The following is a 25,772-nucleotide window of genomic DNA, read 5'->3' as shown; positions in this document are numbered from 1 at the left end:
CCTCGACGTTCCTTTTGACCCTGACCTCACCGGGGTGAAAATACCGGTTGCCAGAGGTAGGGGTTGAGGGTTTGAGGGGGAGAAAGCTCAGCGTGCGGTCTGTCTTGAGGTCTCCACAAACCCGGGTAACGGTCTTTGGTGCACAGACAGTCCTGGCGGACATAATACCGGATTCTTTTCTTTAAAATAATGGTTAAGAGGCACCTGGGTGGCTCGGTCGGTTAAGGGTCTGACTTCACGATCTCGGTTTGTGGGTTTGAGCCCCGAGTCGGGCTCTGTGCTGACATCTCCCTCTCGCTCTCTGCCCCTCCCCCACTCACGCTCTCTCTGTCCTTCAAAAAATAAAACGTTAAAAAAACATTTTTTAAATGATAATGGTTAGACCTAACTAGTTGTGTTGTCTTAGAAAACCAGACACGTTCCAAACCAGTAGTGACTGTTCCTTCCACCAGTTTGGACCACCTGCAGGTAGCAGGTGTTTATACATATCCACTGAGGCTAGATGATGGAGGGGCAGCACCGGAGCCTGCTTGTTCAGAAAAGGAAGCTTCCAGAAACCAGAGATCCAGAAACTCGTGCAGGGACTATCCCATCCAGGGCCCACCCCAACGTGGCTCTCCCCAGGAGCCCACTCCATCAGATCAAACATAAACACGACCCACACCCCACAGACCCCTTTAGTGTGGGGACCTATGCCTCTCCAGAATCCCACCGGGGGATCCCCGGTTGGAAAAACGTCATTCACCATATAGATTTCGTCTGAAATTCTGTCCTCTCCATGGGAAGATATCGGGAGACGCCACCCGGCAGGAGAGACCAGGAGGGACCAGATGGCTGGGACATGAGAGGCTATTCTCAGTCCAGGGCCAACAGAAAAGCTGTTGGCCAAATTTAGTTTGAAACCTGGTACCCAACAGTATAAAGTTAGAAACTCCCTTGAACCATCTGTCCAACCCTCGCTTGGAGAGGAACCTCAGAGTCTAGCTCCCTCCCGGACATGAGTCCACACCATCACCATCTGGGGCCTCGCGGCCGCAGGACCGACCAACCAAGAGGGTGGCGGCCAATCCTAGAGGGTGGCGGCCAATCGAATTCTCTGGGACCCCTGTGATTCCAACACGCCTTCCGCCCTCTCTTCCCTCCACCAAATTCTCTTCTGACTACCCTGCCTGAGTTCACGAAACACACTCGTGCACACGCACCCCCGTGTGAAATGTCTGGTATTCTCGTCCTTCCGTCAACCCGGCCACAATGCTCTCTCCTTCTCACGGACATGGGCCTCCCCGCTTCACGCCGTGCCTGCGTCCCCTTCTGTGATGCTGATACAATTTATCTGTCACCCCTGAGCACAAGGACAGGGAGGGACGGAGGTAAGACGCAGACACTGTGTAGGGGCGGTGGCAGGGTCACGCGAGGTACAGCGAGATCGCCTGGATCCCCGCGCACCTGCTTGCCACTTCTTAAAGGTTTGTGCAGTGGCCTTAACTGGGTTCAGCCACGTAAACCCTCCAGGTGCTTCCAGCACCACCTTGGTCTCCCGTGCCTCCGCTGCGGGAACGGTGAGCGGAAGGGGCACCTGAGGACAGGCGAGGGACCAGGAGCCCCCCACTGTCCAGGCCAGCTCTTGGCTTGACTAGCGGCCGCGTCCTTTCGGGGACCTCCTCCAGCCAGTCGCAATCCCGGCGTGCCACCAGGGTCGGTGCACGTCCCGGGCCCACCCCGCCCCCGCCTTGTGTCAGCCAGCACCTGGCCTCCAGCCTCCACGCCAGGCCTGCCGTGCAGACACACCTGGCCCTTGCCTCTGAACTTGCACACATTGTCTGACGGGTAGGAGGTGAAGATTCTGCCGGAAGGTGGGCGTTAGGACCAACCGCAAGTTAATGTCCTGATATGATGAAGCGTCGCCAACCCTCTCTTTCTTAAACAAAAGGAGGAAATAGGAAATATCATCAGTAGAAACGTCCTTGGAAGCAGAGCTGGCCGCCCAGCAGCACAGAGTCTGGGGGACACGCCTCTGGTCCCGGCCCCGGGGCCACCTCCTCCTGGTGGATGCCTGGCAGCCGGCCGCACCCAGGTGTCAGTCCTCTGGCAATCACAGGGTACCTTCGAGCCCCTTTGTCCTTCGATGACATTTATTTCTTAATGAAAACAACATGCAAATGTTAACATTTATTAGGATTTTCCTAGCTCACGGCAATAGAACTAAAAGACTTGAACAGCTGGAAATGACTGAGTAGTCGTGCAGAAGTCACAGCACAGGGTGTGCGTGGACCCGTGAGGCAGCACGGGCCGTCCTTGGCCCACAGCCTCATTTCTCCATCTCTCTCGTCCCCCCCCTCTGCCCCCGGCTGCTGGCCCACGTGGGCCACTGTAATCCCGCCCAGCCCTGGGCAGGTACCCCCCTCCTGTGACTTCGTCACCACTCCCACCAGGGGCTGCTTGGGACAGCGGTCTGTTCCAGCGGGAGCAGCACCTTGTGCAGCCTTGCCAGCCAGCACGAGGTCAGTAAAAAGCAGGCCAGCTCGTAATCCGCGTGGGCCTTGTGACGTGTTTTGGCCAATAAATGTGGCAATTGTGACACCGGAGCTTCGGAGCCCGGACCTCAAGGGCTCTGCAGATTTTGTGTCCTGGGACCCCAGGCCACTGTGTCGGGAAGCCCTGCCCGGCCTCCCGGAAGAAGGGACTGTCCTCACGAGCAGAGAGAGGCCAGCAGGCACCAGACAGCCAGCAGGTGCGTGAGGCCTCCTCCCGGCGCCCAGCCGTCAGACGGCTGTGGCCCAGCCCGCGGGGACCTCACACCTGGGAGCCATGGGGCTGTCCGCGGGGTGTGCCCGTCCTCACCCCTTCGCGGTGTGACCGTGAATTCCAAGTCTCCTTCCTTCTCTGCAGACTAGAGATAGTGATACACCTTCCACGGGTGGTCGGGGAAGCACTAGGCTGGTGGGGGACAGAGATGTCACAGTGCTGGGACACCAAAGTGGGTATGAACACGCCCCGTGGACAGCTCCCGAGGCACACAGTCAGGAGCTGGAGAGGACTCCTGACCCTCGACTGCCCCTCACTGGAGTACAGACTGTCCTGTGACGAGGTCTCTTGGGGGGAAGCAGGGGTGAGGGTCCTTGAAAGCTGGGAAGCTGACAGTACATCCTCTCTCTCCAAGCCTGTGAGGGGCGCTGCCTGGGACATAAGGCCCATCCCCTCTGAAAGCAGCGGGAAAGGTGCAGGACCCACGAGAGGGAGAAGGGCCACCGCCAGGAGCCATTTTAAACCCTGCCCAGGAGGGTCACTCTGGAGAGCAGCCGTGTGGCACAGACACCAGGAAGCAAGAACGGAGAGGCAGCAAGTGGCAAATCCACGCAGGGGACCCGCTGCCCGGAGGTCCGGCAGGGTAAACCGGCTGCCAGGTCCAGTGCAGAGCCAGCCAGCATGGACAGTGTCGACCAGGTGAGCACGGTCACATCCACACGGATGCCTGGAGAGGGTGAGCGCTAGCCCAGGGTCGCCCAGGAGGGGTCAGTGCTGGCATGACGTCCTCTGTGGGTCCGAGTCCCAGAGCCAGGCCTCTTCCCCACCACCTGGGAGAGCGCGTGCTGAGGCAGGCAGGCACCATCCCAAAGTCAAGGGCAGGTGATGCAGGACAGGAAACCAGGCCGCCGGGCATGCCCGCCTCTCCCTTCAGGGCCCCGGACAGAGAGCCGATGCCCCGCGCCTGCAGGCAGAAAATGACAAGAGAGAGAAGGGGTATGTGGTAAAGATGTCATGCGCTGTGCCCACCATGGGCACCGTTGCTCATCAGCCCTGGCAGAGTCCCTGTGACACCCCCGGCAGCTGGAGGAGGGGCTCTGCAGCCAACCCACCGTGAGGTCAGCCTCGAGGCCTCCCGGCTCAGGGTCGGCGGCAGGGAACGAGCAGACAAGGAACGGGGCCTAGAGTCCATCCAAGGCCAAGGGAAGGTTCAACACTGAGGAAGGGAAAATATTGGCTCAAAACTCTGAAAAGAACATTGCAAACCACAATCGCTAAACATTTCATTATATGTCTGCGAGATGTAATAATATTATGTCAACCTCATTTGCTAAATTAATATTCATAACAATGTCATTACATTTGGAAACAACCACAAGAATTCCAAGTGCGAATCAGACATCGCAGCCAATCATGAATTAAGCAAATTGTTCACAGCCAGATTACTTCAAAGGCAAATTACTTTTAGGACATCTTCCAAGTATTTATAGCAAAAATGTATATTTAATGTAGCATTTTATTTTTTCTTAATGTTGTAGGATGAGGCCTCAGAAAGACTTCGTCAGGTCTTTAAACAGGCCTGGCCAGTGTCGTCCTGAATCCACAAAGAAGGGCCATCAAAGCCGTCAATAAATCCAATTCTTTGCACCATGACGGAAATGTTGTTGGTCTCCATTAAATCGTAATTATAGCCACGGCTTATCGCCAAAGGCAAGGGAAACAAAAGCAAAAATGAACTATTGGGACCTCATCAAAATAAAAAGCTTCTGCACAGAGAAGGAAACAATCAGCAAAACTAAAAGGCAACCGACGGAATGGGAGAAGATATTTGCAAATGACATATCAGATAAAGGGTTAGCATCCAAAATCTATAAAGAACTTACCAAACTCAACACCCAAAAAACAAATAACCCAGTGAAGAAATGGGCAAAAGACACGAACAGCCATTTCTCCAAAGAAGACATCCAGATGGCCGACCGACACATGAAAAGATGCTCAACATCACCCATCATCAGGGAAATAAAGATCCAAACCACAATGAGATACCAGCTCACACCTGTTGGAATGACTAACGTTAACAACTCAGCAAACAACAGGTATTGGTGAGGATGTGGAGAAAGGAGAACCATCTTCCCTCCTGTTGGTGGGAATGCAAACTGGTGCAGCCACTCTAGAAAATGGAGGTTCCTCAAGAAACTAAAAAATAGGGGCGCCTGGGTGGCTCAGCTGGTTAAGTGTCCAAATCTTGATTTCAGCTTGGGTCGTGATCTCATGATTTGTGAGACTGAGCCCCAAGTCAGGCTCTGAGTTGACAGCACATAAACTGCTTGGGATTATCTCCCTCCCTCTCTGCCCCTTCCCCCACCTCAAAATAAATAAATAAACATTAAAAAAGAAGCTAAAGGTAGAACTACCCTAGAATCGAGCAATTGCACTATTGGGTATTTACCCAAAGGATGCAAAACTACAGATTCAAAGGGGCACATGCACCCCCACGTTTATAGCAGCACTATCGACAATAGCCAAAGTATGGAAAGAGGCCAAATGTCCATCGATGGACGAATGGATAAAGAAGATGTGGTATATATATACAATGGAGTATTACTCGGCAATCAAAAAGGATGGAATTCTGCCATTTGCAATGATGTGGATAGAAGTAGAGGGTATTATGCTAAGTCAAATAAGTCAGTCAGAGAAAGACAAATACCGTATGACTTCACTCATATGTGGAATTTAGGAAACAAAACAGAGGAACATATGGGAGGGGAAAGAGAGAGAGAGGGGGAAACAAACCACAAGAGACTCCTAATGACAAAGAACAAGCTGAGGGCAGCTGGAGGGAGGTGGGGGGGGGGGGTGGGCTAGATGGGGGATAGGTATTAAGGAGGGCACTTGTTGGGACAAGCACTGGGTGTCATATGTAGATGATGAGTCACCGGGTTCTACTTCTGAAACCAGTACTCCGTTGTTTGTTAACTTACTGAAATTTAAATAAAAAAAAAAAAGTAGACCTAAAAAAAAAGATCTTTTGAAGGCTTTTCTATCCAAGGGTCTAGGGAACCCAGGGAACTAACTGATACCAAACAGTCCAGCTTTCTTAGTGAGGACTCTTCTGAACAGTCCTATCCATTATTTGAAATTTCGATAGCTCCCTATCAAAATAACACCAGCATTCTTCACAGAGCTAGAACAAACAATCCTAAAATTTGCATGGAACAAGAAAAGACCCCGAATAGCCAAAGCGATCTTGAAAAAGAAAACCAAAGCAGGAGGCATCCCAATCCCAGACTTCAAGATGTATCCCAAAGCTGTAATCATCAAGACAGTATGGTACTGGCACAAGAACAAACACTCAGATCAATGGAACAGAATAGAGAACCCAGAAATGGACCCACAGACATATGGCCAACTAATCTTTGACAAAGTACTAAACAATATCCAGTGGAAAAAAGACAGTCTCTTCAGCAAATGGTGCTGAGAAAACTGGACAGCGACATGCAGAAAAATGAACCTGGACACTTTCTTACACCATACGCAAAAATAAACCCCAAATGGATGAAAGACCTAAACCAAGACAGGACGCCATCAAAATCCTAGAGGAGAAAGCAGGCAAAAATCTCTTTGATCTTGGCCACAGCAACTTCTTACTCAACACGTCTCCAGAAGCAAGGGAAACAAAAGCAAAAATGAACTACTGGGACCTCATCAAAATTAAAAGCTTCTTCACAGAGAAGGAAACAACCAGCAAAACTAAAACGCAACTGACAGAATGGGAGAAGATATTTGCAAACGACATATCAGATAAAGGGTTAGTATCCAAAATTTATAAAGAACTTATCAAACTCAACACCCAAAAAACAAATAACCCAGTGAAGAAATGGGCAAAAGACATGAATAGACACTTCTCCAAAGAAGACATCCTGATGGCCAACCGACACATGAAAAAATGCTCAACATTACTCACCATCAGGGAAATACAGATCAAAACCACAATGAGATACCACCTCACACCTGTCAGAATGGCTAACATGAACAACTCAGGCAACAACAGATGTTGGCGAGGATGCGGAAAGAGAAGATCTCTTTTGCACTGCTGGTGGGAATGCAAACTGGTGCAGCCATTCTGGAAAACAGTGTGGAGGTTCCTCAAAAAACTAAAAATAGAACTACCCTATGACCCAGCAATTGCACTACTAAGGTATTTATCCAAGGGATACAGGTGTGCTGTTTCGAAGGGACACATGCACCCCCATGTTTATAGCAGCACTATGGACAATAGCCAAAGTATGGAAAGAGCCCAAATGGCCATCGATGGATGAATGGATAAAGAAGATGTGGTATGTATATATACAATGGAGTATTATTCGGCAATCAAAAAGAATGAAATCTTGCCATTTGCAACTATGTGGATGGAACTGGAGGGTATTATGCTAAGTGAAATTAGTCAGTCAGAGAAAGACAAAAATCATATGACTTCACTCGTATGAGGACTTTAAGAGACAAAACAGATGGACATAAGGGAAGGGAAACAAAACAATATAAAAACAGGGAGGGGGACGAAACAGAAGAGACTCTTAAATATAGAGAACAAACAGAGGGTTGCTGGAGGGGTTGTGGGAAGGGGATGGGCTAAATGGGCAAGGGGCTTAAGGAATCTACTCCTGAAATCATTGTTGCACGACATGCTAACTAATTTGGATGTGAATTAAAATAGATAGGTAGATGATAGACAGATAGATAGATGATAGATAAAAAGAAAGGTATGGGCTACCAAAAGAAAAAGGCAATGCAATGTTGTTTGAGAATATTTTATTTATCATGTTATTGTGTGACATCATCCTAACCTCCAAGGCATTCCTCTTCTCTTATCTCTTTTCCTTCTCTAAGCACTATTTCTTCCCTTGACCCTTGACTTTTCCCTCTCCTGTGCATCCCATATTCCTACCCCCTTTCAAAGCTCAGCTCAGGAATCCTTTCTTCTGGGAAATCTTTTGTCATTCACCAGGTTAGACAAAGGGATTATCCTACATTGTCCCACAGCTTTTTCTACGTAGCTCATCATAAAAAGGGAACTGTGATATTTATTTATCTCCAAGCCCTGGAATAGCATATAATAGTCACAAATTCATGGTTGTTGAATGCATAATTAAATGCATTCCAGACCATCTATTGGGATCCTGAATAACAAAAGAAAAATAAAATGGGTGACTACTTTCAAAGAGCTAACAGTTTATTATATTTGGTTGTGGATTTCTCTGATAGTTTAATGATGTAAGTTCCTTGAATAAAGATGCTTTTGAACTATGAAAAAAAAGAAATTTCGATAGCATGATTTTATATAAAAACCTACCTCAGGATTCTTCAAGATAAGTAAATAAATAAATCCTAACTGCATTTGGAGGTCACGCCTCTGTGATCATGAGTGTAGGGCCCACAGTCAGACTGCCCCAGTGCAAACCATTGCTCCCGGACCTCACTGTGCGTCCTGAGGCAAGTGGATCAACCTCTCTGAGTCTCATTTTCCTCACGTGTAACATCGGGAGCCCAATAAGGACCCACTTCAAAAGGTTGGGAGAATTAACAGAGCTAATACATGTAAAATGCTCATAACCATGCCCGCAAGTGTTGACTGAGTGTGTTGTTCGTGGAAATGTGGCTCCGCTGTGGGAACGCGAACCCACAATCATTATCACATCTTTCCAAAGTGAGTGAGTGCCAGAGCAGACAGAGACGCTTCTTCGACCAGGGTTCTCGGGACAAGGCAAGGGCACGTCACTCAGGCAGACCCCAGGTGGGAGTTGAGCAAAGAGCTAGAAATCTGGGGCACAGACATGATTCTCCCAATGGAGCCCCTCACGCTGTTGGCTCTCAAATAGTTTCCAGCCTCCCCATGGCGGATTATTTATGCCTGTAGAGATAAAAAGGAGAATTTTTGCAAAACTACATGATTAATTAATCAACAACCGAGTGGTTGATCTGCAGCAAATGGATATTTCCTACAGAGGAATCAATTACTTGAATGCCAACTTGGTGTTTTATAGGCCCTTAAAAGGTCAAGGTAATTCTTTATAAGCGTCCATTTTGTTTGTTAGGAGGGAAAGGAAGGGAGGAAGAGAGAGAAAAGGATGGAGGGAGGAAGGGAGGGAGGGAAGAGAGGGGAAGGGAAGAAGGGAAGGGAAGCGAAGGGAAAGGAAGGAAAGGGAAGGGAAGGGAAAGGAAGGGAAAGGAAGGGAAAGGAAGGGAAGGGAGGAGGGAAGGGGAAGGGAAGGGAAGGGAAGGGAAGGGAAGGGAGGAGGGAAGGCGAAGGGAAGGGAAGGGAAGGGAGAAAGGGTGGAGAAAAGAAGGAAGGAAAGAAGGAAGGGAAGAAAACGTACTACCAAAAAATTTGTAGTGTGAACTCCTATGTGAAAGAAACCCAGACTCCACTTTGGCACACGTTTGGGTGTAAATCTGTAGGAAACAGGCTGAGGGGTACACAGGTGTTTTCAGAGCCCCACCTCCGACAGGGGAGATGTTCTGTGGGGGCTGTGGTAGGGGGCCAATGGGGAGTGGGGGGCACCAGTACCCCGTGGAGATGCCCCCGGTGTAAAAAGGGCAAAATTCGGTGGCTGAATCAGCTGCATCGCCTGAACCTCAAGCTGAACTCACATGTCCACGCCCCCCTGGAGGTGCCACAACCCAGATGTGCTTGTGGAGGTGAACAGAAAGGGATTCTTGCCAGAGAAGACACCCGATGTGCCTCCTACAGGCTGAGCGCCAACACCAGGCGACGAAGGCAGGAAACCCGCCAACCGGCTAGACGCCCAGCTGGCCAGATGGGCCACGCGAGCCCACGAGAGTCCCCGTGGAGCAAGCGTACCTTCGCACGTGTGTCCGACTGAGCGCGTGAGATGACGACGCGCTCAGGCGGTCTGCACTCCAGGTCCCCGGCAGTCCAGGTGCGTGTGTGACACCTGGGTGGCAGGTCGGCCAGGATCGCAACCCCGCCCACCCCTCTGCTAACCCCACCGCCCCTCCTGTGGACGCGCCTCGAACGTTCACTCACCACCACGGCGCACCGAGCACTGTACTCGAAGCTGTGGAGGACACGGTACGGCCCCCGGGAGAGACAAACGAGCGGCCAGGCGGCCACGGTTCAGTGGGCTTAGGGCTACAAGCCCAGGAAGCAGCCGTCAGGAGGGGATCGCCCCTGGACAGAGCCCTGGAGAAGGGCCAGCACTGATGTGGACGATGGAGATGACTGTCCACACCCCAATGTCCCCTGCTGCTAACACTATCCTGACGCCAAACCTCACTGCCAACTGCTGGACCACGGTCTCTGTGCCACACGTGGTCCTGGCCTCCCCCCGCTGAATTGTTTGAGTTTCTCTAAGCACATACAGGACTGTGAGCGACAATGATTAGATCCCTAATAGAAGCTGTTACCCCCTGCCCCCCAAGAAGCTGGAGCTGAGATACACCGGTCCTGTGGTCGGAGACGCTTCGTTTCGAATGCTCAATAACCCAGTAAAGCTGCTTGGGCACGCTGTGAGCAGTGATCATACCTAGTCCACTCGGGACGCTGCAACTTTATGCTCAATACACTTGCCATGGCGTTTTAATACGTATTTTCCTTCTTGAACAGCTCCCTTCCCCCACCACTCATGAGTCCCCGCCCTTGGGTCAACCATGCTTCGTAACATTGAGCAGATTCAAATCAGTTTCCAAATCTCCTTTTTTTATATTTAAGGTTTTTTATTTTTTTAAAAAAATTAATGTTTATTTTTGAGAGAGAGAGAGAGAGGCAGAGAGCGAGCAGGGGAGAGGCAGAGAGAGAGGGAGACACAGAATCTGAAGCAGGCTCCAGGCTCAGAGCTGTCAGCACAGAGCCTGACGTGGGGCTCGAACTCAGCAACAATGAGATCATGATCTGAGCCGAAGTTGGACACTTAACCGACTGAGCCACCCAGGTGCCCCTATTTTTAAGTTTAAAAAAATTTTTTTAAATGTTTATTTCTTGAAAGAGAGAGAGAGACAGAGACAGAGACAGAGCATGAGTGGGGGAGGGGCAGAGAAAGAGGGAGACACAGAATCTGAAGCAGGCTCTGGGCTCTGAGCTCCAAGCTGTCAGCACAGAGCCTAATGTGGGGCTTGAACTCACGAAGTGCAAGATCATGACCTGAGGCAAAGTCGGATGCTTAACTGACTGAGCCCCCTAGGTGCCCCTATTTCTAAGTTTTTAAAAGCAGGCTCCATGCCTAATGTGGGGCTCGAACTCACAACCCCAAGATCAAAAGTTGCATGCTCCACCAACTGAGCCAGCCAGTCACCCCCCAAATCTCTCTCTTTTTTTAAGTTTTTTACTTTTATTATTTATTTTGAGAGAGAGAGAAAGAGAGCATGCATGAGCGGGAGAGGGGCAGAGAGAGAAGGGGAGAGAGGATCCAAGCAGGCTCCAGGATCTGAGCTGTCAGCACAGAGCCGGATGCAGGGCTCGATCTCACGAACCGTGAGATCATGACCTAAGCCGAGATCAAGAGTCAGATGCTTAACCGACCAAGCCACCCAGGTGTCCCCAAATCTCCTTTTTAAAAAATGTTTCTTTCTTTATTTTGAGAGAGACAGAGACAGCACAAGGTGGGGTGGGGGGGGAACACAGAGAGAGAGAGAAAAAACCTCAAGCAGGCTCCACATCACCAACACAGAGCCCTACATGGGGCTCGAACTCATGAAACTGTGGGATCATGACCTGAGCCGAAACCGAAAGCCAGACACTCAACCCACTGAGCCACCAAGGCTCCCCTAAATCTCCTTTTTTAAAAAGACACATGGGACATGAGTCTAGATCTGGGCATTCAGGTGCCAAAGAAAAGAAGGAGGCCAGGGAATCTTTTTATTCCACCTGACGAGTATCTATTGAACATCTTCTCTGTATAAGACGTTGAGCTAAATACTAACGTATGCAAATACACAAAGGACCCCCCTCAAGATACTGACAGTCAGATGTGATAGGACCAATGTTAGAAAAGGGGACAAGCAGAATGAGGCAGGAACGAATAATGAGTGACAGGTAGGCATTCAGAGAAGGAAAAGATCACCATCAGAGAGGCACCTGCAAAGATCCCCCCTCAAAGATCCTACATGTACAAAAATTACCTTAAAGATAAAACATTTCCAGGGCCAAACACTGGATAATCGAGCAAATTCCTGCTGCATTGTTAGAGACCCAAAGATGAGGCAGATAAGATGATACAGTGCAGTAGGGATCCCGTGAGCACATAGACAGAATCAACGGCAGTTGGGGGCGGCTGCTGCCAAACACCCACTCAAGATACCTGCAAACAGAGACGACTCTGTCCACAGCTCCTGAGTGCGCACCACCTTGTGGGTGGGTGTTCTGACCCTGAGGCCTTCAAATATTTTTAAAGTATAATAACGAGTGTCAGCGAGGAGTGGAGAAAAAGAAACCCTCGTGCACGATTGGTGAGAATGCAAACGGGTGCAGCCGTCTTAGAGAACAGCATAGAGGTTCCCCCCAAAAATTAAAAATAGAATTACCATACGATCCAGTAATTCCACTACTTGGTATTTACCTAAAGAATATGAAAACGCCAATCCAAAAAGATATGTATGTCCCTGTGTTTGCTGTGGCATTATTTACAATAGCCAAATTACGGAAGCAAACCAAATGTCCATCAAGTGATGAATGGATAAAGAAGATGTGGTACGTATACACGATGGAATATTATTCAGCCATGAAAAAGATTGAAATCTTGCCATCTGCGACAAGGTGGATGGAGCTAGACGGTACAATGCTAAGTGAAATAAGTCAGTCAGAGGAAGACAGATACCATATGATTTCACTCATATGTGGAATTAAGAAATAAAACAAAGAAAAAAAGAGACAAAAAACCCAGAGTCTTAAATACAGACAATTGATGGTCACCAGAGGGGAGGGGAAGAGGACAGGTGGGTGAAATAGGTGAAAGGGATTAAGAGGACACTTAATCCGGATGAGCATCGGGTGATGTATAGAATTGGTGAATCACGGGTGCCTGGGGGGCTCAGTAAGCTAAGCGTCTGACTCTTGATTTCGGCTCAGGTCATGATCTCGTGGTCATGTGAGATCAAGCCCCACTTTGGGCTCCACGTTGAGCATGAAGCCTGCTTGGGATTCTCTCTCTCCCTCTCCCTCTGCCCTTCTGCCACTCATGCTCGCTCTCTCGCTCTCTCACTCAAAATAAATAAATAAAAATATTCCAAAAAATTTAATTTTTAAAGTGTTTTTTTAAATTTTATTTTTGAGACAGAGAGAGAGCACAAGCAGGGGAGGGGCAGAGAGAGGGAGACACAGAATCTGAAGCAGGCCCCGGGCTCCCAGCTGTCAGCACAGAGCCTGACGCGGGGCTCGAACCCACGGACCACGAGATCGTGATCTGAGCCGAAGTCGGACACTTAACCGACTGACCCACCCAGGCACCCCTAAATAAAGCATTTTTTTAAAAATAATTATTGAATCACTATATTGTACCCCTGAAAGTAATATAACACTGTATGTTAATTGTACTTGAGTTTTTTTGTTTTTTTGTTTTTTTTTATTTTTGGGACAGAGAGAGACAGAGCATGAACGGGGGAGGGGCAGAGAGAGAGGGAGACACAGAATCGGAAACAGGCTCCAGGCTCCGAGCCGTCAGCCCAGAGCCCCTCGCGGGGCTCGAACTCACAGACCGCGAGATCGTGACCTGGCTGAAGTCGGACGCTTAACCGACTGCGCCACCCAGGCGCCCCTGTACTTGAGTTTTAAAAAATAGTAAAAAAAAAAAAAAAAAAAAAAGGTGCAATTCGCTCCCCACAGCCACCTTGCTGTGATTGCACAGAAGCTTTGCACTTTGACCTGCTGCATAAGTTTCCTACTGAGACACAATACACTGACCAAAGAACACAAGTATCTTGGTCTTTTCATTTTTCATTATAAAGGAACAACATAGCATTTTATATTCCTTACAAATCTCTTGTGAAATTGGGCAAAACGAATCCTCCCTGGAGAGACTGGTCCATTCTGGGTGAGCCTAAGAAAGCTGAGATTACAAATCAATGCAAAGTCACCAAGGTGCACAGCACAAGCACTCTGCCTTCAACAGTGGACTCCACAATGAAAAGAAGAATTGAAATAATGAATTCATGTGTAGAGAAGCCAACGTATTAAAAAAAAAAAAAAAAACTAATGGTGATTTGAATTCAGTTGAACATAGCAATAAATCCTAATAAGTGGTAACTACAGTTACCATACATGATAAAATCGTTATAAATCGTGGAAGAAGAGTTAAATCAATTTTATAATAATAATAATTTGATGATAACATATTGGGGGAAATTTTCACATCTTGCCCAAATCAGGAGATTGAAAAGGGAGGTGCTGTTGTATTTCTTTCCACATTTCACAGGGAGAGTCAAGACACGGATTTATTTATGAAAATTGATATATTAGGAAATGTAAGTTTAATATATTATTTAAAGAAAAAATGAGGGGTGCCTGGGTGGCTCAGTGGGTTAAGCATGCGACTTCGGCTCAGGTCAAGATCTCCTGGTCTGTGAGTTCGAGCCCCACAACAGGGTCTGTGCTAATGGCTCGGGGTCTGTGCTAATGGCTCAGAGTCTGAGCCTGCTTTGTATTCTGTGTCTCCCTCTCTCTGCCTCTCTCTCTCTCTCTCTCTCTCTCTCTCTCTCTCTCTCTCAAAAATAAAACAAAATAAACATTAAAGAAAAAATGGAAGCTATAGGCTGACTTCTAGGTAAGATGGAGAAACAGAGCCCAGATTTATCTCCTGCTTGCACCAACTAAGAAAACAGACAAACTATATATAAAACTATGGTTTTCAAGACACAGGATGGAAGGCAGCAATGAAGGATGGTGATCTCTGAGAGGCAGAACACAAATAAACGTGAGTCCGACATTGGCCCCCTTACTGTCTTGAGAGAGTTTCCAGGCTATGGCTCAGAGAGGAGGAAGGGGGACCCAGGCAGAGCCCCATGGTCTCTCTGAATTGAGGACACAGATACGGGAACACAGGAGGGCCAAGACAGCTAGTGTTCCCAGGACAAAGTACCAAAGATGAGAGAGCTGTTCACAGAAAGAACTTAAGAGATCTACAGAAATTCCTCCTCTATTTGTCAGCCAAATGCTGACCAGCTTGTATGTGTGAGGAAACTAAGGCTAGGGAAAGAATCACAAGGAAGTCTTAGAAAGAACAATTCCTGGAGGTTTCACAATGACAGAAAGAGTTCCTCTTCTTACTAGGCAGAGTGAAAACTCTCATAATTCACAGAAACTCAGCAGAGTATACAGAAGGTCTGTGCCAGTACTTGGGGGGAAATTATCCACAGATTAACTGCTGCTCTGCTCTCACCTAATAAATACTAAAAACAAGATGGAAACGTATCAAACTAGTAACTTAAGCACATCCCCAAATAAAGTTCAATAATATTTAGAGGAAATACAAGAGTACCCAGGACCAAACAAGGTAAAATTAACTGTCTGGCATCCAATCAAAAAATACAGGGTATGCAAAAAGGAGGAAAATATAATCTATAACATGGAGAAAAAAAATCTATCAACTGAAACTGATCCAGTAATCACAAAAATGATAGAATTCGTGGTCATGGCTATAAAAAGTTGTTCTAACTGTATTTCATATGATGAAAAAGCTAGCAGAAATATTGTATATATTAAGTACAAATACAGACGATATTAAAAAGATTCTAACTGAAAGGCTATAAATGAAAACTACAATGTCTAAGATTAAAAGTATCCTGGATGGACTTACAGTAGGTAGAAATTGCAGAGGAAAAGATTTGTGAACATAAATACATAGCAATAGTACCTGTACTATAACTTTGAGCAGCCAAACAATTGGAATCCAAAAGAGAGGAGAGTGAGGCACAGAAAAAGTATTTTATTTTATTTTATTTTATTTTATGTTATTTGTTAATGTTTATTTGTTTTTGAGAGAGAGACAGAGCACAAGCAGGGGAGGGGCAGAGAGAGAGGGAGACACAGAATCTGAAGCAGGCTCCAGGCTCCAAGCTGTCAGCACAGAGCCCGACGCGAGGCTCGAACTCATGAACTGTGAGATCATGACCTGAGCCAAAGTTGGATCTCAACTGACTGAGCCACCCAGGCACCCCTAAAGAAATTTTTCCCAATTTGTTTAAAACTTTATAAACCCCACAGATGCAAGAAACCCAATGAACACCAAGCAGACGAAACATAAAGAAAACTACACAAATACATCAAAAATCAAACAGCTCATAACCAGTGATAAAGTCTTAAAAGCAGCCAGAGGAGGAAAACACACAACACACATCAGAAGAGAGAATGGCAGCAGACTTCTCTCTGGAAACAACAGAAGCTAGAAGACAGTGGAGCAAAATGTTTTCAGTACCAGAAAACACGTTAACCCTGACTTCTATACCCAACCAAAATATATTTCCAAAAATGAACATGAAATAAAGACTTATGCATACCTACAAAGGTTGACAAATTCATCCCCCTAAGGTAAGCCCCAAAGTCAACAGCACAAAACTGGTCAGACCCTTCGATTCTATCTCAGGGATGTGAATTAATTCATCATCAGCAAACCCCTCAAGAAATGTTAAAGGAAGTCCTTCAGGCAGAAGGAAAACTATAACGGGCGGAGGTGTATATCTACACAGCAAAATGAAAAGAACCAGCATGGTAACCATGCAGGTAAATGTACTGCTTGTCTCTTGTCACATAACAAATTACCACAAATTTAGTGGCTTAAAACAACACCTATTTATTATCTCACAGCTCCCATATGTCAGGAGTCTGGGTTCAGGTTAGCAGGGTCCTCTACTCATAGTCTCACTAAACTAAAATCAAGGTTGTAAACCTGAAGTCCCTTTTTCTTTCTAGCTGTCAGCTGAAGATCACTTGCAGCTCCAAGCGGCTGCCCGTGGGTCCTGGCCCTGTGGCCCTTCCACGGACAGTTCACGACATGGTTGTATGCCCTTTCCAGGTCAGCAGGAAAATCTCCCGCACTTCCCACTTTGAGCCTCTGACCTCCAAACCGTCTTTCAAAGGGCTCGCCTGATTAGGTTAGACCTACCAGGATAATCTGTCTTGGTTAACTCAAGGCCAACTCATTAGTAACCTCATCACAGAGAGATCTCATATTCACAAACCTCACCCACACTCAAGGGGAGGAGAATATTACAAAGCATAATGTACACTAGGGCATGACTCCTGGAGACCTTGTGTGAATCCTGCTTCCCACAGTAAATATAAAATGTTCTACTTATTATTATTGAAATCTTTTTACGAGCTAGCTGACAATTTAAAGCAATAGTAATAATGTATTCTGATGTTTATAGCACATATACAAATAAAATATGTAACAACAAGATCACACAAAGGATGAGGGCAGGTTGGAAATATACGATTATAAGTTGTTTGTGATATCTGACGGGCATGATATTACCTGTGGCAAGTTGAAGATGTAGACTATAACCCAAAAGCAAACACTAAAATAAAAGACCAAGCGTTAAAGCCAATAAGCCAACAAAGTGAATAGAATGGAATCATACATAGTACTCAGTTGATCTCCAAAAATGCAGAAAAAAGAGGAAAGGAGGGATAAAACACAGATGGAGCAAACAGAAGACAAGATGATAGATTTGAAGCCAACTGTATTTATAATCACATTACCTGCAAATGGTTTAAACAGTACATCTTGGAAAGTGATGGAAGGTGGAGCCAGTCCTGCCTTCACTCCTTGGTGTCCAGGCCCATATATAATACATGGTACCTACTGGAGACATGATGTACAATGGCTATTCCTTCAAGGTGTATGCCGCCTTCTGGAGAAGGCGTCCCACCCTCTCAGGGCACCGTCTCCAATCTGATGCCTCAGTTTTGCCTTCAAAAGAGGACTCCATTTCTCCCTCCGTCCGGCACCTTCTGAGTGATGGAGAGTGTGATGGGTCAAGTGGACCCCATAATCACATCCCCACTGTTCCATCTCGTGTGCTGTTCCATGGGTTACTTGACGCACTGAGATGTTACATGGGATCCCATGTTGGTGGGTCAAACACTGAGTCCCTCAGTTGGCGGTGCTGGCTGAGACCCTAAAGTCAGGAAAGACAAACTCACACCTGTAATACATGTCTACTGTAGGTAAGATGAATCACTCTGCCTTCCAAGGGGAACAGGTTTAGTGCGATCGACTTGACACCAAGTGGTTGGTCCGTCTTCTCAAGAGATGATGACGTATCAAGAGCTTAGCACTGATCCCTATTACCAGAAGATGGGCGTTCAGCAGCAGCAGTATACGTAGCAGCCTTGTCGAGTCAGAGTCCCCACTGCTGTGTCCACGTAGCCTCCCTGCCAACAAGACTACTCCATCCATGCAGCTGTCTCACTAGCACCAGAGTGACCAGTGAGAGAGGCTAGCCTACATCACTGGTCAAGCCATTCTGCCTAATTGGTTGATTGGTGCATTTCCGTCGTAGATGCTGTAAACCATACCAAATCCAAGACCTGGCTTCCATTTGCCTCCCTAATCTTACAGAAAGCCCTGATAACACTTTGGGAATCGATTTCAACTCTGACCCTATATAGAGCGTTCGCTGATATGTCGGAACATTCCCTTTTGGTCAGTAAACCCAGCTACCCAAGTAAATGACAATAGGGATGGGGGGAATGGTTATCATACCCCCTTGCCGTGGAGCTGTGGGGTCCTTCTATGGCAGAGACCATGGAGACTTGGCCTCTTCTGTAGTCGGTTTTGGGTCCAAAAACTGTCTCATGTCTGGACACTAGTCAAAAAATTATTACTTTTTAAATTGTGACAGTTGCCCTCAGCCTCCTGGCCCTCCATCCTTGATTGTTTTGATTGCATATCTGAGCAATACCCATGGCACTTATCCCTCGTGGCCCCTAGGGATACCGTGTTCTGACCATGTTCTGACCATCCCCATAGGTCCCCAAGAGTCTGGTCCTATGGCTATCACTCTGACCTTGCCTCTCGCTATAATAATAATCATGCTCCATTTTGCTTCTGACACATATGTGCCACCACCTGGCCTTAATTCTTTGGGGAATCTATAATTTCCACCTCTGTAAGAGAACCTGGTTCTGTCACAGCATCTCCCGAGAGCAGCCCTGACCTGTAGAGGAGTCACCGCTGAGCTTCCCAAGGATGCTGGGGCTCCTTTCTTCAGCATGTACCTTATTACTTTGGAAAACAGAGTGTTGTCAGACCTGCCCACCAAACACAGTCATCGGTGAGCTTTCCAGAAAACCTTTAGATAAGATTTCCACTCTAGCATACCCACTTCTCTGAGACTTATGATTCCTTCTTTCACTGCCACAGCATTTGACATTTCTACTTCCGTTAGCATGAACCACTGTTTTTTCCAGGCTTCTAAGAGCCATCTTTGCAGTATATTGGCACCATCTCCCAGGATCTTTACAAGGATATTAAATCCTGTATCATGAAAGCGTAGTCCCATATTGATACGCTTCCATCATCCAACTTTATGTCCTCTCCTGATCTAGAACCCTCAGAATCCTTTCCCACATACACAGATCTAGAATCATCAGAACCCTTTCCCACATACACTGATCTACAATCCCAGAACCCTCAGAATTCTCCCCCATGTACACTGATCTAGAACCCTCAGGATCTTCCCCCCATGTACACTGATCTAGAAACCTCAGGACACTCATCTACTGATCTAGAACCCTCTCTCAGAATCCCCCCCACATACATGGATCTATAACCCTCCCCATATACACTGATCTAGAATGCTCAGGACCCCCCTGTACACTGATTTAGAATCCCAGAACTCTCAGAATCTCCCCCCACCATGGACACTGATCTACTGACCCAGCACCCTCCCTCAGAATCTTCCCCCACATACACTGATCTAGAACCCCCAGGATCTTCCCCCCATGTACACTGATCTGGAACCCTCAGGATCCTCAGGATCTACACTGATCTGGAACCCTCAGGATCCTCAGGATCTACTGGTCCAACACCCTCTCTCAGAATCTTCCCCCACATACACTGGTCTAGAACCCTCAGGATCCTCCCCCACGTGAACTGATCTAGAACCCTCAGAATCTTTTCCCATGTGCACTGATCTAGAACCCTCAGAATCCTTCCCCACATATAATCTCCCAGCTCGTGCCAGAGAATGGTGTCGAGGTCTTGTATCTCCCTCAGACTATGGTCCCTTTCCTCCCTTCACAGGCCCATCACTTCTCCAGCCAGGCTATGGAAGGGCTCAACCCTACTTATTGGCCTGGTGGCATCATCTTGAAGAAAGAGTGAGTGCTAGCCTTTAACAGTGAGGAACAGATCACTTCTGTGGGCCCAGAAGGTTCAGAGGGATCTAGAGATTCAAGATTTTACTGACCTAGATGTCCCCACTGTGGTCTCAGGATTCTACTCTGCCCAACTCAGGGCCATGACCTCGGCATAGCAGGCTTGACAGAATGACAATTCAGCCCTCTCAGGGACACTTGTACTCTTCCAATTGTTTTGGGCCATTTGGCACAGCCTTCCCATTTGGCCTTATTTGGTGATTGATTACCATTAGCCTTGACTATCTTTCTTCAATGCACCGATTGCCCCTGTCTATGACCTTCCAGTTCTAGCTTCTAAATTACTGCTTCCTCCTTAATTGGCAAATGCCTGACGTACCACCGTGGCCAGTGCATTCATTCCCACTGGTGTTGCATTCCAGTTGGCCCCAGCAAAAGTTGGGATGACTGCATCAGTAGAGCACGCCAGGGGCAACCCATGCTCCCCGCATCAGGGATGGGCATCTCGCTGCCAGTTGGGTGGAGGGTGATCAATACAGGTGTCCAATACAGGTTTGGTGAATGGACGGTGCGTAGGTAGACGGCTGCTGGGAAGGGAGGAGTTCTCCGGAACCCCACCTGGTTAGCCTGAGAAATAGCTGAGAAACATTGGCATTTCCTAACCAAAAGTTTTCCTTTAATAAGAACACTATACAAATAACAGGGAAAGAAAAAGCAATTCTTTGGGGACTTCTGACTCCTCAGCAATCAATAATAAATCTGTAAAGTGGCAACTAAAAGGAACAATCATTAACCAAATATATTATGACCATGAAACACTAATGTAAGTTCTAATACACTTCGGTCAGAATCAACATCGGTCAGAATCAACATCAGTCAGAGGGGCCAGAGGAGACGAGACGCTCTGCCCTCCAGGCCCTGGATCCCGGTGGGTGACAGGTGTCTATGTCACTCTCAGCACTGCCTCCTTTGGGATATTTATGGTGTAGTTACCAGGCAAAGCCCAGGAAAGAGAAGGGCAAAAAGAGAATTTCTTCACATTGAAAACTCTGGCACTGTTTCCAGACCAATTCAGAGTCGGGGGCCCTCTCCGTTCCTCCCTGGTCATTTATCGAATTGCCAGAGAAGCTGAAATATCTCCAATTGTTAGGAAATATCGCTGTTTTGAATTTTGACATCCTTTTGTTCATTCGGCCTCCAGTATGGAGACAACCTTGCAAGTGTGAACACAGGTAGCCCCTGGGTACTCACCCATCCTGTGGTCATCGACCATCCTTCAACGGTCCAGTTAAGGGGCTGAATGTCTTAGTTCTGGCTTATGATTGTCACAGTCTTTGTTGCTAAAAAACATGTCTCTGTCCAGAGCCCTGCGTCAAACGTGCCCCATCACCGTCTCTTTAGGAAAGATGCCCCGTGAGGATCACCGGCAGACAATGAGACAGTGTCACGGACTCAAACACATTTATTTGTCAGAGCTAAGGCTTCTGCTGACCCTAAGGTTTCCTGAGAGTTGGGGGAAAGGCAAACCGAGTCCAGACCAAAGGCGAGGCCTGGTGAAGTAAGGGGGATGCTCGCAGCTCCACGTTCGTTCCACAAACATTTGTGAGTGTCTGCTCTGTGCAGGTGCCGCTGACACCGAACAGCAAAACCCACCCAGGCCCTGCCTTCTAGAAACTTCTAGCAAGGAAAACAGATACTGATATAAATACATGTGTAGTGTATACATATACATGCACGTTGTGTGTGCATATAAACGTAATACCCTGGAACAAGCTGCGGGAAGATCTGTGAGGGTCTAGGTCCAGAAAGCTCTAAGAGGGAGCACAGTGTGATCTGCTCTGGTCTGGGAGGGCAGGGAAGGCTTGCCTGGGAGGGAGGGGGGGAGAGGGCAGAGTCTGTGCCCACAGTTCCGCCCCCTCCCCACCCTAGGGCTGGAAGATTGAACACTGTGTTTCCCAGACTCCCTTGCCAACGGGTTCTGCACGGGGAGGTGGGAATTGGGAGGCAGGGAGATGCGGTCGCTGCTGCTGTGGCGGCCGTGGGCTCAGGGCAACACCACGCTCTCTTCTGTGCATCCAGCCCCCGGAGGCGGCCGGGCTTCCTAAAGCAGCCGGTCTTTGAGTCGTTCGCCTTCCCCTATCTGCTCGGCCGCTCTTGCGAGACCTCCATTACCAAATTCCTGCGTTAAATTCCCTCTGTTTAAAACCCTAGAGGAACTTTTGCTCCCCGACAGCACTAACGCTCAGCTCCTGACACAGCCCCACAAACGGACTCAAACGTGGGCGTCTGGATGGGTCACCGGAAGGGACGCTAGCGGCTGCAAGGCTCGAGACCCATAAAGCTTCGACGACCATGAAAGAGAACCTCTTGCCTCTCACAGCCCCAGAGGCACCTACTAGAGGTCAGACCTCACACCTGATCGGGCAGACTGCAGAATTATCAGTAACAGACCCACCACGTCTCTTTTGAGTCCTGTCCTGTGATCTATAACCAAGCAAGCAGCCCAGCTGCATCTCTAGGTTGTGGGTCTGGAGGTGCACAGGACACACGTGGCACACAGGACCAACGGCCCTTCCAGCCCCAGGAAGGTCCAGGCACAGATCTGGGGAAAGGCATTCCAGGCAGAGGGAACGGCAGGCGCGAGGCCCAGAAAGGGAGCCAGCATGGCGAGCGTGAGGGACGGGGAAAGGCCGGCGTGTCTGGAGCACGGCAAACGAGGAGGAGCTCAGAGGGACATGGTGCCGGAGAGACAGCGGGGTCACGTCTGGCGCAGCCAGGATGAGAACTCATTTTCTTCTGGCTTAATAAAATCCAGTTGAAGGCGAAAAGCAGGCGGTTTCCTGGGGTTCTGACACTGACCACCCAGAGTCAGCGCAGAGCCCCCTGGTTCAAGGGCACAGCCCCCAAGAAGGCAGTCACTGCTTCAGTGCCAGCTATGAGCTCAGGGTCCTGAGGCCGCCCACACTTCTGACCAAGTGGCTAAAAATGCAGGGGTTGCTATGGCCTCCTCACTAGGGTGACTCACAGCCCCCAGGGAAGCGCGGTGCCTGTGGTTAGAGCTGGATTCGAATCAGGACCGGCCAGATGGAGAGACACATAAAGCCAGGTCTGGGGGAGGCCCAAAGGCAGAGCCTCCATAGCCTCCCCCCGGGGACCTCCAGGGGCCCGGGATGTGTCACCAACCGGGGCAGCTCCCTCCGGCCTCAGTGCCCAGAGTATCTGTGGGGTTTGGTCACCACGGAGAGACTGGCGGGCTGAATCGTGGGCCATGTGGTTGGACTGCACCTTTTTTTTTTTTTAATTTTTTTAACGTTTATTTATTTTTGAGACAGAGAGAGACAGAGCATGAACGGGGGAGGGTCAGAGAGAGAGGAAGACACAGAATCCGAAACAGGCTCCAGGCTCCGAGCTGTCAGCACAGAGCCCGACGCGGGGCTTGAACTCACGGAGCACGAGATCATGACCTGAGCCGAAGTCGGACGGTCAACGGACTGAGCCACCCAGGCGCCCCTGGACTGCCCCTTCAACAGCCTCTCCTCCCCTGAGGGCAGGCTGGCACCACGTGCTCACAGCCCGACTGACCACAGGCTTGGTGTTTCTGGGGTGGGCTATCTCGTCAGTATAAACCATCAAGAACCACCACGAAACAGTGGCACTCCCATCCCTTGGGAAATCCGGTGGGTTTTAGAAGCTCCACGCTAGGAACCTGGGACAGAGACCAAAGAAATTCCTTACGACGTAACAGCAGGAGAGTTTCACAGTCAGAGTTAAGTTTTACAAAGATCATCGATCGCAGCTGCTACGTGGAGGGGTGGACAGCAGGCATCTGTGGTGGCGTTCCAACAAGATGGCCCCTGGGCAGACACCTAGTGCCCTTGGTCCTGTCCATGTCCAAGCCTGGTTCCGTAGCCTTCCTGGTCATTCTGGGAGCTGCAAAATGCCCTCGTAACGAAGTGTTTCTGCCCAGGTTCACCGGGAATGGTTTCTGTACTTTTCCACCAAGAGCCCTAAGCGTGGCACATCTTTCTAGGCTCCTATGGCCTAGAAATAGGAGCCTAGAATGCGGCGGGGGCCTCGAACGCTCGGCACAAGGCTCCCGCTTACAACGAGACGGGAAACCGCCAAACCTTTGGCTGGAGACAGGTGTGACGGAAGTTTCGTCTGCATGGTGGCACCAGGCTGGATCAGAGGTGACGGTGGTGGAGACGGAGAGAGACCAACAGTGTCGAAATAGGATACGGATGTTCCCTCTGCATGGAGGATGGAAGAGAAAGAAATCATCATCATGAAAGCCAAAGTTGTGTATGAGAGAGAACAGTAGACACCGATTTATGAAGAACGTCCCATAAAGAACAGTCAGTTCCTCGCCACGTCCTTTCTGCTTCTTCCCGAGGTCAAGAGGCCACGGCCCCGCCTGCTAACGGCCCAGACGCTCAAATCTGATGAACGGCTGCTTCTCCTTGAAGGGGAAATGGGGCGGTTTTGCTGACTCAGCCCCATTTTCCCAGTCAGGCAAATTTATTTCTCGTACGCACACACACCCTATTCAAGAGCCTCATCTCCCGCTTTCCTCTCATGCAACTTGTCCTCAATTCCCTCAGGGAAACTCCCTCTGTCCTCCAGTTTCTTCTTTTTTTTTTTATTTTTTTTTTTAACATTTACTTATTTTTGAGACAGGGAGAGACAGAGCATGAACAGGGGAGAGTCAGAGAGAGAGAGACACAGAATCTGAAACAGGCTCCAGGCTCTGAGCTGTCAGCACAGAGCCCGATGTGGGGCTCGAACTCACGGACCGTGAGATCATGACCTGAGCCAAAGCCGGCTGCTTAACCGACTGAGCCACCCAGGCGCCCCAGTCCTCCAGTTTCTTCCATGTGCAAGCCAAGGAAAAGCGAGCCCAGCGTGGTTAGTGCACAATAGTGCCAGTGACACACCCTCTCGAGGAGGAAGGCAGGCCTGACACTAGGAAGCCAGGTCTCATGTCCTGAAGATCCCATCACCTCCCGGAACGTCTAAGGACCCACATTTCCCTGCGGACCGCCAGTGCCGATCCATACCATCATCCTTCCTTAACTAGCCCTATGTCCCCATAGGTGTCACTGTTTAGTAAAAATGAAAACCTTCCATAATCAGTTTCACGGATGACGGATTAAATCACTTACCTACATGCTAATGTTGCAACGGAGACGGATTTTGCTACAAATTTTTCTTGCAGACATACAACCTGGCACCGACTGATATTATCAGTTTTTAATTTATTTTTTTAAATTTTTCAATGTTTATTTATTTTTGAAAGAGACAGAGTGTGGGGGGGGGGGGGGCAGAGAGAGAGGGAAACACAGAATCTGAAGCAGGTTCCAGGTTCCGAGCTGTCAGCACAGAGCCCGACGCGGGGCTCGAACTCACAAGCTGTGAGATCGTGACCTGAGCCTAAGTCAGATGCTCAACCGACTGAGCCACCCAGGCGCTCCAATATTATAAGTTTAAATGGTGTTAGTGGGCCAGCCTGGGCACCCAGTTGTATTTTTATTTTATTTTATTTTATTTATTTATTTTTACCGTTTATTTACTTTTGAAACAGAGAGAGACAGAGCATGAACAGGGGAGGGGCAGAGAGAGAGGGAGACACAGAATCCCAAGTAGGCTCCAGGCTCTGAGCCATAGCCCAGAGCCCGACGCGGGGCTCAAACTCACGACT

At 48.5% G+C, this 25,772-nt stretch overlaps 1 protein-coding gene across 5 annotated transcripts in view; it reads right to left on the bottom strand.

The window, feature by feature from the left end:
* CNIH3 (cornichon family AMPA receptor auxiliary protein 3) overlaps positions 1 to 25,772 on the bottom strand; it is a 199,001-nt gene that overhangs the window by 107,670 nt on the left and 65,559 nt on the right. For all 5 annotated transcript variants that reach the window (XM_078441030.2, XM_078441031.2, XM_078441028.2 and 2 more), the window contains one exon: positions 24,202 to 24,324. The gene's annotated coding sequence lies outside the window, so the exon portion shown is untranslated. The remainder of the gene's footprint in view (positions 1 to 24,201; positions 24,325 to 25,772) is intronic.

Source organism: Panthera onca, chromosome F1, assembly GCF_046562875.1.
Source record: "Panthera onca isolate mPanOnc1 chromosome F1, mPanOnc1 haplotype 2, whole genome shotgun sequence".
In the NCBI taxonomy this organism is placed as follows: Eukaryota; Metazoa; Chordata; class Mammalia; order Carnivora; family Felidae; genus Panthera; species Panthera onca.
Note: the sequence above shows the minus strand (reverse complement) of the source record. Positions and strands in the feature narration are given on the sequence as shown.